The 12,345-nt window shown below is 43.8% G+C and overlaps 4 non-coding genes and 1 pseudogene across 5 annotated transcripts in view; 4 read left to right on the top strand and 1 right to left on the bottom strand.

Moving 5' to 3' along the window:
- The first annotated feature begins 6,611 nt into the window (after positions 1-6,611).
- On the top strand, positions 6,612-6,683 carry TRNAA-CGC. Its single transcript has one exon. It is a non-coding gene; the product is annotated as a tRNA-Ala (tRNA).
- A 553-nt stretch (positions 6,684-7,236) lies between these two features.
- On the top strand, positions 7,237-7,310 carry TRNAI-AAU. Its single transcript has one exon. It is a non-coding gene; the product is annotated as a tRNA-Ile (tRNA).
- Positions 7,311-8,145: 835 nt separating this feature from the next.
- Positions 8,146-8,217, top strand: TRNAP-AGG. Its single transcript has one exon. It is a non-coding gene; the product is annotated as a tRNA-Pro (tRNA).
- Positions 8,218-9,449: 1,232 nt separating this feature from the next.
- TRNAK-CUU lies at positions 9,450-9,522 on the top strand. Its single transcript has one exon. It is a non-coding gene; the product is annotated as a tRNA-Lys (tRNA).
- Positions 9,523-10,003: 481 nt separating this feature from the next.
- The window catches only part of LOC116545695, a 20,293-nt pseudogene continuing 17,951 nt past the window's right edge, over positions 10,004-12,345 (bottom strand). The window contains exon 4 of the transcript XR_004266414.1: positions 10,004-10,014. The product of XR_004266414.1 is annotated as a 40S ribosomal protein S21 pseudogene (transcript). The remainder of the gene's footprint in view (positions 10,015-12,345) is intronic.

Here is a 12,345-nt window from a genome sequence, read left to right as displayed (position 1 = left end):
TTCTTTCTTTCTTTCTTTCTTTCTTTCTTTTTCTTTCTTTCTTTTCTTTCCTCTCTCTCTTTCTTTCTCTTTCCTTCTTTATTTATTTTCTTTCCTTCTTTCTTTTTTTGTTTGAGACAGTCTTGGTCTGTTGCCCAGGCTGGAGTGCAGTGGCGCCGTCTCTGATCTCAGCTCACTGTAACCTCCACCTCCTGGGTTCAAGCAATTCTTCTGCCTCAGCCTTCCGAGTAGCTGGGACTACAGGAACAGCCACCATGCCCAGCTAATTTTTGTATTTTCAGTAGGGATGGGGTTTCACCATGTTGGCCAGGCTGGTCTCAAACTCCTGACCTTGTGATCCACCTGCCTCAGCCTCTGAAATTCCAGCTTCTGAAAGTGCTGGAATTACAGGCGTGAGCCACCGTGCCCAGCCACGTGTCTACCCTTTTATAGCTTATATTTTAGATGCAGTCAAGGGGGATAGGAAATATACAAAGGTATGTGACAAGTGGCCTTAAGTAGAGATGTATAGGTGGGTGCTCTCCAGACAGGATGGTTAGGGATGTCCTCTGATGAGATGACATTAAAGCAGAGCTCTTAATGAGGTAAAAGAATAAAAGATGTTAATCTGAGAGGAAAGCATTTCAGCATAGGGAATACCAAATACAAAGAAATGAGGTGAAAATGTGCTTGACATAGGAAGAACAAGGAGGCAAAAATGGCAGAATTAGAATTAGGGTGAGGTAGAAGGATTGTGGATATAATTGCAGAGATAGGGGCCACAAAAGAAAGGATTTTGCAGTTTGTAAGTTTTCTCTGAAAGTAATGGGATGCCATTTGGGTTGGGTTTTTTTGTTGTTGTTTGTTTTTGTTTTTTTCCCCTTGAGATGGAGCCTCTGTCACCCATTCTGGAGGGCTGTGGTGTGATCTCAGCTCACTGCAGCCTCTACCTCCCAGGTTCAGGTGATTCTCCTGCCTCAGCCTCCTGAGTAGCTGAGGTTACAGGTGCCTGTCACCATGCCTGGCTAATTTTTGTATTTTTAATAGAGAGGGGGTTTCGCCATGTTGGCCAGGCTGGTCTCAAACTCCTGACCTCAAGTGATCAGCCCACTTCGGCCTCCCAAAGTGCTGACATTACAGGCCTGAGCCACTGCTCCCGGTGCCACCAGAGTTTTGAGCAAAGAAGTGGCACAATCTAAGCTGGTGTGTGTGTGTGTGTGTGTGTGTGTGCGCATGTGTGTGTGTGGATACTTGCGTGTATGGCTGCTGCATGAGCAATAGACTGCAAGCTGTCACAGCCAACTAGGCAAAACATGTTGCTGATTTGGACCTGGTATGGAACCGTGAAGAGGTATAAGAGTTGGCAGTAGCCGGGCGCGGTGGCTCAAGCCTGTAATCCCAGCACTTTGGGAGGCCGAGGCGGGTGGATCCCGAGGTCAAGAGATCGAGACCGTCCTGGTCAACATGGTGAAACCCCGTCTCTACTAAAACTACAAAAAATTAGCTGGGCATGGTGGCGCGTGCCTGTAATCCCAGCTACTCAGGAGGCTGAGGCAGGAGAATTGCCTGAACCCAGGAGGCGGAGGTTGCGGTGAGCCGAGATCGCGCCATTGCACTCCGGCCTGGGTAACATGAGTGAAACTCCGTCTCAAAAAAAAAAAAAAAGAGTTGGCAGTAAATAATGCCAAGCTTGGATGATTGCTTAACCTTCCAGAGCCACAATTTCCTCAGTAGCAAAGCAAGAACTAATATCTATTTTCCAAGGTTTTTAAAAGAATTAGAGAGGCCGGGCGTGGTGGCTCACGCCTGTAATCCAAGCACTTTGGAGGCCAAGGCGGGTGGATCACCTGAGGCCGGGAGTTCAAGACCAGCCTGACCAACATGGTGAAACCCTGTCTTAAAAAAAAAAAAAAAGAATTAGAGATATTTTATGGAAATTACTGATACTGCAGTTTACCTAATTAGCATATTGATGCATAAAGCTCTATTGGAAATTAGAAAAAATAATTCATATTTCCCAGATCTTTAAATCTGCCACTGAAAAACTGAAAAAACAAACAAAAAAACACAATTCAGTTACTCCACAAAACTGAGGCCTAGGCCACTCCATATGGAGCCCTTACTAAAACCAGTAAGTAGCATATATAGTAAAACTGGAATTATACAATAGCATCTTTTCCGTCGTAATAGTGAATTGCTGGCATTTCTACTTTGTCGTACTGTATTACCAGCTTTCGTCTGCTCAATTCTTCCCACTCCATTTTATTTGATAAAAATTTATCTGCACTTTATGCCTGACAACAGATCAGAATCAAGGCTAAAAGAAACATTCCCTGTACTCAGCTCTAAATTGAATGGGGACTGGGTACAGTGGCTCACACCTGTAATCCCAGCACTTTGGGAGGCCAAGGTGGGCAGAGCATTTGAGGTCAGGAGTTTGAGACTAGCCTGACCAACATGGTGAAACCCCATCTCCTACTAAAAATGCAAAAATATTAGCAGGGCGTGGTGGCACATGCCTGCCTATAGTCCCAGCTACTCAAGGAAAATCCCTTGAACCTGGGAGGCGGAGGTTGCAGTGAGCCGAGATCACGCCACTGCACTCCAGCCTAGGCGACAGAGTGAGACTACCTAAAAAAACAAAATTTAAAAATTAAAAAAATTGAATGGGTTAGAGAGATAGATCACCATACAGTAGTGTGCTCTGCGTTATGATAACAGCAAGAGATGCCAGGGCATGAAAGAGTCTTAGGAAGGACTTTCTGGAGCATGTCGACATGTGACCAGCAAAATGGAAACACAAAGGAGCTGGTCAAGCAAGGAATGGGGAAAAGCCTTTTAGTAAGAATAATAACATTTACAAAGATGTTAAGAGAATATGGTGCATAGCAGATGTTCAATTTTATTCTTTTTCTTTCCCCCGGCCCTTGCTGTCATCCTGGGTGCATAGTAGTAGATGTTCAATACATTATTGTTGGATCAAAAAATAATTAAGATGAATAACCAAATTATATTAGGCCTTTGACTATAATAAAAGAGTGGGCCCAGTGATTTACATGAATAATTTTATTTCGAAAACCCTATGAGCTGAGTAGTAGTAATGTTCTCATTTAACTTTACATTTAGACAAACATAAATTTAGACATGAATCAGCCAGAGTGATCTAGGTTTTTAATAACCAAATTTCTGACATTTGTGGCACTGAGCCTGGAAGAATTGGAAAGAAGAGGGAGGGAAACGTATTTTTCTGTATCCACCCTTGTCCCACTACCTTCTTTTCTCAGTAGTGGTTATTGAGGAAGGAGACCCAGGCATCTAGGATCACCTCCCCCTTGACCTCCACACTGCATTTCAATAGAAGAAAAGGCTGGCCTACTGGCGCCTCCTAAATCACCTTCCTATAAGATAGCAGGCGCGGTACGGGGGAATCTGGAAGACGCTGTTTTTACTTAAACAAGATCAACCCCCACCCCACTCCTGCATCCGGAGACCAGAACCCTTTCACATGTAATTCCTAAAAGTGTAAACCCAAGACCCTTTCATATGTGATTTCTAAAGCTGTAAACCCAAGACCCTTTGACTCGTAATTTCTAAGGCTGTAAACCTAAGATCCTTACAGGTGTAATATCTAGAGCGTAAGCCTATATAAAGCAGAGCTTCTCTTCGTTAGGGGAGCTTGGCCGTTTGGACAAAACATAAAGCCTTGCTCCCGGGTCGTAAGAATAAAACCCCTTCCTTTCTAGTTCGGTGTCCGAGAGGTCTTTTCTCGGGGCCGCTCCTGCTTCAGTTATGTTACAGGAAAGGGGTCCCGATTTAGACCCCAAGCGAGAATTCTTGGATCTCACGTTAGAAAGAATTCGGGGCAAGTCTTCAGTGCAAAGTAAAAGCAAGTTTATTAAGAAAATTAAGTGGTGAAAGTACAGCTACTCCACAGACAGAGTGGGGCGTTCCTAAGATAGAGGAGGAACGTGCGTCCACCCTAGGTACCATACTCGTATATGTGGGGAGATGGGCTCTGCTACAAGCCTGTGTGATAAAGGATTAATTTTCTTAATTACTATATTTTGTAAGAATCATATTATTGTCTTTAAAGCAAAATTTAGGAATGCCTTTGTTCTCCAGATATGGGAACATCTGGACACTCCCAAGTCTAGGTCTGTTTAGTAAATATGATTAATCTGTTCCCTTAACCATAAACATCTAGAGGCGAGGAATGCCTGACTTTCTGGGAATGCAGCCCAGCAAGGCCCAGCCTCGTTTTCCTAGCCCTCACCCAAAATGGAGTCGCTGTGGTTCGAGCGCCTCTCACAGTTCCTGTGATCTTGGTAAACTGTGCGAGCCCAGATCGCGCCATCAGGAAAAAAAAAAAAAAAAAAAAAAAAAGGTCCTCCCTCTTGTCTGAAAACTCTCCAATGGCCTCCATCGTGGGTCATCAGCGTGGCCTGCAGGAGCCCTACTTGGAGGACCCCGCCGCCGCACTTCCTGCGCCCCCTAGGCCTGGGAGGGCCGTGCCTCTTGGGGTCGCCTGGCAGGGCCGGCTCTGGTTGACGCCGAGTTCCCAGTGGGGTGGGAGAGGCTGGACTGAGCGCCCTGCCGGAATTTCACCTCAGACCTTTAAAGACTTTGCTCTGGTCTCCCGCCCCAGCGCAAACCCCGAGTCCTCATTAGTGACGTTTCGGCTGAAGGGGATGGCGGGCAGGGGGGGGGGGGGGTCTCCTCCGATATGGCGAATTTCCGCGGGGCTTCTTCACCTTTTAGCTGCCAGGAAGCCCTCTGGCCCCAGCATGAAGCCCATGGACCCCTTTTCAAAACTGCATTTTTTTTTTTTTTTAAGACGTGGTTTTACCATGTTGGTCAGGCTGGTCTTGAACTTCCGAGCTCAGGTGATCCGCCCGCCTTGGCCTCCAAAGTGCTTGGATTACAGGCGTGAGCCACCATGTTCGGCCCAAAATTGTATTTTTAAAAGCATTAAAAAATACATAGGATAAAAAAGAAAAAAATATAAAAAAAAAAAAAAAAAAGCTATCAAAGAGTTAAAATAATTTCATAATGTGTGCGTCTCGTTAATACATTAAATATTAAACATCAAATGGTTAATGGGCCAGCATCCATCAGTTTTCAAAGTGTGGAAAATCTTCCAGCCATCAGACACACTTGTCGAATACTTAACCTAGTGACCCAGGGATAGAACTATTAATAACTACCTGGAAATCTGACAAGAAAAAGGAGAGTGAGGACGCTTCTTTACAAACGAATTTAATTTCTTTTTCCTTATTTCGAAGAAACTAAACATTGAAAACCAAGCCAGGTGAAACCAAGCACTGCTAAATCAAACGGTTTTCTCTATCCTCGGGCAGGTGGGAGATTTCATGACGCTACTGAGAAAGGGGAGTTATTTAAAACATCAATTTTTTATTACTTGAATTTTCATTTAATATTTTTGGACCGCGGTTGAAGGGGGTAACTGAGACGGCGGAAAGCGAAACTACAGACAAGGAGGGAGAGGTTACTGCAGTTAGAGGGAGGAAAGTAAGGTCAAGTCACAGGCTGGTATCACCGAACAACTGAAGGACTCCTGAGCCGACCATAGGCCTCGTAACCGGGGAGCTGTTGAGAAAATAGTTGGGCCTTTTAGAAAGGGAGCCACAGCGCACAAAGCATTTCATCTGGAATAGGAGTAAAAGTTGAGTATCAATGGTTACAAGTTGTTAAAGGTTAAACTCCTGAAAAGCAACAAAAATGCACAGGCTCCGTCTTTTCTCCATTAGTGTGCTCCTTTGATCCCCTCCTCTGCTGAGCCCTGGGGCTGCTCAGGTAAACAGACACGGTTTGTCACCCATAAGTCATACACAGGTAACAGAAACACCTATATGTCATACATATGTAACAGAAACAAAAGTTGCATGAACTATTCCTTACTGGTACCACACACACTGCATTCTCATTATTTCCGATTCCAGTCCATTCTAACTGAAATCTAACATATCTTTCACTTATGAATATAGGTAACAAACCACAGGCGAAAGAGAAGTACCTATGGCTCTGTCACCAAGAAAAATCACATATTTTCATATCACAATACAGTTGTTACAAATATCCAAGACAATTAGTTCAAAATTACAGCAGTCATAAGCCGGCCCCTGCCAGCTTAATTACCATTTCAAGATTTTGTTGGACAAATAAAAGAGAATTTAGCTTTAGCAGTCAGCAAACCTTAGAATTTGGGGACAGGCCGGGCGCGGTGGCTCACGCCTGTAATCCCAGCACTTTGGGAGGCCGAGGCGGGTGGATCACGAGGTCAAGAGATCAAGACCATCCTGGTCAACATGGTGAAACCCCGTCTCTACTAAAAACTACAAAAAATTAGCTGGGCATGGTGGCGCGTGCCTGTAATCCCAGCTACTCAGGAGGCTGAGGCAGGAGAATTGCCTGAACCCAGGAGGCGGAGGTTGCGGTGAGCCGAGATCGCGCCATTGCACTGCAGCCTGGTTAACAAGAGCGAAACTCCGTCAAAAATACACGACGCTCAAAAAAGAATTTGGGGACAGGGATGGGGACAAGGACAGATAGGTGGGTAACAGAAAATTCTTACAAACAACTAGGGAGAGCTACAAGGAGCGGCGTTCGGGGTTGGGGATGTAGCTCAGTGGTAGAGCGCATGCTTCGCATGTATGAGGCCCCGGGTTCGATCCCCGGCATCTCCAAGTCCTTTTATGCCTGCCCAATACAATTAGAAACTGTATTTCGAAATATCAAGTAATATTTTGTATCCTCCACTTCATTAACTCCTTATGGTGCTTTTGTAGCCACTATGTGTAGAACTGCATATGGAGCATGGGGAACAAGATTGCTTTGAGGTATTTTGAAATATCTACGTGAAACATGGAATTGAGACATGGAGAAAAATGCCCGATGGAGAGATGACAGAAGAGAAGAAACCTGGAAAGTTGTCCGGAACCCATTAATTTGCTCTATTTGTGGTATATGGTTGGCCTTTAGCGCAGAAATAATCTTGGCTTAAGAATACGGAAAGAGGAGGGACGACGGAGTATTGTTAGTCCTGTGCGCCATAGGATGATGAAAAAATAGGACAAATATCGAGAGAAGGATGAAGCTCAGTTCAGCACTGGTGAATTTGGCTACTCTGGTACACCGTTCTTCCGTAGGGGAAAAACAAAAGAAAACAAAACAAACAAACCCCGTCCGAAACACCGATGCACTTCTTGATGTCGTTTTCAAAATCTGTCAGACGTGGGTGGCCGGTTAGCTCAGTTGGTTAGAGCGTGGTGCTAATAACGCCAAGGTCGCGGGTTCGATCCCCGTACGGGCCAGCCTCCTTTTCTTTCATCTCACAACTTACCCATGGAGAAACTAAAAACAAATTGTCTGACAATTGTCTAGACAAGAAACACTGCTGACCTCTATAACTACTACCAAAAGTCCAAATCATCCGAGTATGTCCAGAGGTACCTTTTCTTAAGTAATAGTGTTCAAAATGTTTGCTCAAGAGAAGCAGAAAAGCAGCATGACAGGAATTCCATTCCGAGAGAAACATTTTCTTGTTACTTTGATTTCCCAAGAAAGGAGTAAGCCCCTTTTCAAAATCTACATTTTCCACATCAGCAACCCGGTGGTCCAGGTTGGCAACTCTGCTCATTCCGCTTCTTGATGTTAAATATCCCCCCTGTTCCTTGTACAACTAATATCCTCTGTTTATTTACGATCTCACAGCTGTATATCCTGTCGAGTGAATTTTCACCTGTTTTACTATTTCCTGTGGAAAATGCTGATCTCAAGCCACGAGCTCCACGTGGGCTTTGTTAGCCCCACACTACACCTGTGGTTGAGTTCGAAAACTTGTCAAAAACGAAATTTACTGGGCCTCGCCTCCAGACTTTGACTCAGATTTGAGAAGGAACACAGATTTCTGCATTTTAAAAAAACGCCACAGCTCTTTCTCTTAGAAAGGATGGGTCAAGAGCACTTTGAGAAAGCAGTCCTTAGGATTGGATTGAGGGGAAATTGAGAGCCTCGTTGTCCTGATAATTTTATAAACAAAATGGATTTAAAGGTATTATCGGTGACAATTGCATAAAGCTATGCGTACATTTACAAAAAAGAATTTTTGTAAATATTTAACATATCTAAAATAACGCTTTCTTAGGTGGCTCGTTGGTCTAGGGGTATGATTCTCGCTTAGGGTGCGAGAGGTCCCGGGTTCAAATCCCGGACGAGCCCAGGTTTTCTTCCTTAGTTCTCAATCTGGCTCCTTTCACCCAAGCTTAGTTTCTTAAGTTAGAACTTTCCGGTTGTATGTGCCGATAGTTGTGGTATCGATATGCGTTCGAACCCAAAAAACGACTTGCGATCTCTAATTAAGGACTTGTTTTTTTGGCTTCTCTTCGGTTATCCATCCGCTCTGCAGAGACTTTTGCAAAAGCAAACATTTCTGAATCTTCTAGAAGTTCCGACTCCACGATTGTGTTCATATGAAATATGTTCGACATAAAATGGTCACATCTTAATTCAATGCCATTTATTATTAACTCATTACATCAAAGGATGGATTTAAACGGGAAGATCAAGCGCTGAGCTAGAGTCAAGGTGTTAGGAACCTTTGAGTTATTTCGGCTTTCCTCCTTGCTAACCGCGTCGAGTACTACTACCGTCTCGCAGCTCAGCGTTCTGTTTTCTTCTGAGAAGGAGCATTTCATCGAACCTCCTGGAGCATACCGTTGGTATAGTCATCAAGTAGGGTTTTTTTGTTTTGTTTTGTTTTGTTTTTATCTATTGGACTGAATCTACTTTTGCGGTTGGCGGTAAACACAACATATAAAAATCACCGCATCCTATGTTGTAGCGATTTATACTTTAATTGCAACATTATAGGATGTTGCAATTAAAGTATAATTGCAACACTCCCCCTTTTTCTACGTGTGCCTTGATTATGGAGAACAACAAATGAGCAAACACATGGGTCCTGTAAAGGAGGGAGAACACAGCCTTTTCTTGACGGCCACATCCACCAGTAGTAGCAGGAGGGGCAAGAATCGGTGGGTTATGAGAACAAGAGAGGCACACCTCACTGGGCCACAGAGAGGGCCCAGGATAGCGTTTGGTTTCGAGGACCGAGGCTCCTTAGGACTATGCTTGGAGCCAATTGGTAACCCGGTCTGGAGTTTTGGGAGTGCCAGTGTAGGAGTCGCTGATGTAAGCATCTGGTGGCACTAACTCTTAGGTCCTGGAAGCATTATGTTGTCAATCAACACAAATTGGTGAGAATGGGCAAAGGAGGAAAGATGTAGAGAAAGTCGGTGGGGTGCATGTTAATTATTCAGGTATGTTTATGTCCTGTGAATTTCATTTCATCTTATCTATAAAACCAACATAAACAGGAAATCCAGAATCCTAAGGTACAAAAGAAATTACGTGTTTTCTTAGTATATTAGGGAAGACTTAGTTTCAAAGGAGCCCGGCTAGCTCAGTCGGTAGAGCATGAGACTCTTAATCTCAGGGTCGTGGGTTCGAGCCCCACGTTGGGCGTTCTGTTTTAGTGTTTTTGATTTCCCTATTGCTGTCAGTTTTCTCACTGCTGTCCAAAAAAAAAAAAAAAAAAAAAAAGGCATACTTAGAGCTCATCACTCTTGAAGAATGGAATCATGTAGTCATCCTGATCAGTTTAAGCTTACTGTTTTGACTGACTTATTCCAGCCCTCTCTGAAACTCTAGCTAAACTTAGTCTCAGCACTCCCTGGTGTGAATACACTCCTCTGGCCTAGAGGTTTTGTAAAACCAGAAACACTTAAACACAGGTTATGTAGGTTGGTAGTAGGACATGAGCTCTTGTATATTTAACAAATTCCTGGACTGATTCTGAAGCACAAATCCGAGCAAAAAAGGGTTAGGAGGCAGGAAGAAGGACTCATGACCATGAGTAAGAAAGCATACCATACACCTCTTTGTTGATTTCAAATGCCCAATTAGCCACTTACCTTCCTCTCACTTCACTAACATAGTTCTCATGTCTTCCGGTCTCTGGCTCAGGCACCCAAGACTGGCGGAACACCTGAATCACCTGAGACGCTTCTGAAGTTTTAGATTCCTGGGCCCTAACTCAGACTCACAGCATCTGAATCTCCAGTGGTTTAGAAACCATTGCTTTATAAGGTCCTTTTGTATTTTATGATACATATAGCAAGTTGGCTGATTATTCAGTCTAGGAAATCAACGCCTTATGGAAAGCACCATGTTTCTATAATAGGTGTAAGGTATTAGCTTTTTGGGTTGAGAAACTTGATGTATATTTTCCTGACATTCTCTCTTCCCAGTTCAGGGAAATTCCAGAAGGATGAGCTTCTGATTCATAAATGTTTCATGCATAAATGAGACATACTTTTCCATTCACTCATTCCACAAGTTTATTGAGAACCACTAGGTGTTAGGCATTGCTATAGGTGTTGGAAATCCATCAGTGAACAAAATCAAGATCTCTGACCCTCACATTCTACGAAAGGAGGCAAACAATAGGTAATAAGTATAGAAGTAACAAATAAAACGATAAGAAGAGGGCAGGGCGTGGTGACTCAGGCCTGTAATCCCAGCATTTTGGGAGGCCAAGGTGGGTAGATCACCTGAGATTCAGAGTTCAGGACCAGACTGATCAATATGGTGAAACCTTGTCTCTCAAAAAAAAGAAAAAGAAAATAAAATGAAAAAGGTAAGAAGAAAAAAAAAGTCAGCTCCATAGGATGTTACAATGCAATTGGAGGTGCTAGGAATGCAGCAGTGTGTGGTGCAGTATTGGCTAGGGTAGAGCTGGGCCTCATGGAGGCCACATTTGAGCAAAGACAGTCAAAAAATATCAAAAAGAGTTTCTTCTTTGGCTAGAGTAACGGAAAAAATAATTTTTAAATAAAATAATAATAATAAGCAGAAAGAGTTTCTGGGCTGGGTGAGGTGGCTCACGCCTGGAATCCCAGCACTTTGAGAGGCTGAAGTGGGCGAATCACCTGAGGTCGGGAGTTGGAGACCAGCCTGACCAACATAAAGAAACCCTGTCTCTACTAAAAATACAAAAATTAGCCAGGTGCGGTGACACAGCCCTGTAATCCCAGCTACTTGGGAGACTGAGGCAGGAGAATCTATTGAACCCAGGAGGCGGAGGTTGCAGTGAGCTAAGATCCTGCCATTGCACTCTGGCCTGGGCAACAAGGGCAAAACTCCGCCTCAGAAAAAAATAAAAATTAAAAAAGTGTTTCTGGCTGGGTGCAGTGTTTCAGGCCTGTAATCCCAGCATTTTGGGAGTTTGAGGCAGGTGGAATATTTGAGGTCAGAAGTTCAAGACCAGCCTGGCCAACAAGATGAAACCTTGTCTCTACAAAAAATATGAAAATTAGCTGGGTGCGGTGGCACATACCTGTAGTCTCAGTTGCTCAAATCTTCTCCTTCCTCTTCTTCTTCTCCCCCTTCTCCTCCTCCTCCTCCCCACTCTTTCTCTTCCTCCTCCTCCTCTCCCTTGATGTTATAATAAACCTTACCAGGGAAATTTCACTATATTATTTTGAAGCTCAGTATGAAAGATTGTAGCTGTGAGGATTGAGGATAATCAGAAAACAGGCTATCTCACTCAGCTTTCTTCCTTAAAAAACAGGATCTCCCTCTGTTGCCCAGGCTGGAGTATAGTGGCATGATCTCAGCTCACTTCCCAGTGAGGCAGGAAAATAGGGTCGGGAGGCAAGAAACATAAGGCCAATTCACACTTCAGTTATAACAGGAAATATCCTCTCCATAGGGCACACACGTTGTAAATGACTTTGTAACTTTACTTCATCCTCTTCATTTACGTTGGGCATACCCCAAGCAGATGGTATTTAAACTCACAAAAACTCTGTAACAGGGCCTTTGAGCCCTCTGCTCAGGCCACTCCCACACTGTGGAGTGTACTTTCATTTGCAGTAAAGCCCTTCTTTCCTTTGTTGCTCTGTTTATGCGTTTTGTCCATTCTTTGTTCAAGACACCAAGAACCTGGACAGACCCTCCACCATTAACACCAGGCTCAAGTGATCCTCCTCCCATCTCAGCCTCCTGAGTAGCTGGAACTGTAGGCACATGCTACCAGGCCCAGCTAATTTTTGCATTCTTTGTAGAGAGGGGGTTTCGACATACTCCCCAGGCTTAATTTTTTAATTTATTTTTAAAATTTTTATTTATGTATTTATTTTAACATGGGATTTCACCATGATGGCCAGGCTGGTCTTGAACTCCTGATCTCAGGTGATCCACCCACCTCGGCCTCCCAAAGTGCTAGGATTACAGGCGTGAGCCACTGCACCTGGCCATAATTTTTTTCTTTTTTTTTTTTTTTTT

Source organism: Sapajus apella, unplaced genomic scaffold, assembly GCF_009761245.1.
Source record: "Sapajus apella isolate SASKATOON/1434 unplaced genomic scaffold, GSC_monkey_1.0 scaffold339, whole genome shotgun sequence".
Classification (NCBI taxonomy): domain Eukaryota; kingdom Metazoa; phylum Chordata; class Mammalia; order Primates; family Cebidae; genus Sapajus; species Sapajus apella.
This window is presented reverse-complemented; position numbering and strand designations above follow the sequence as displayed.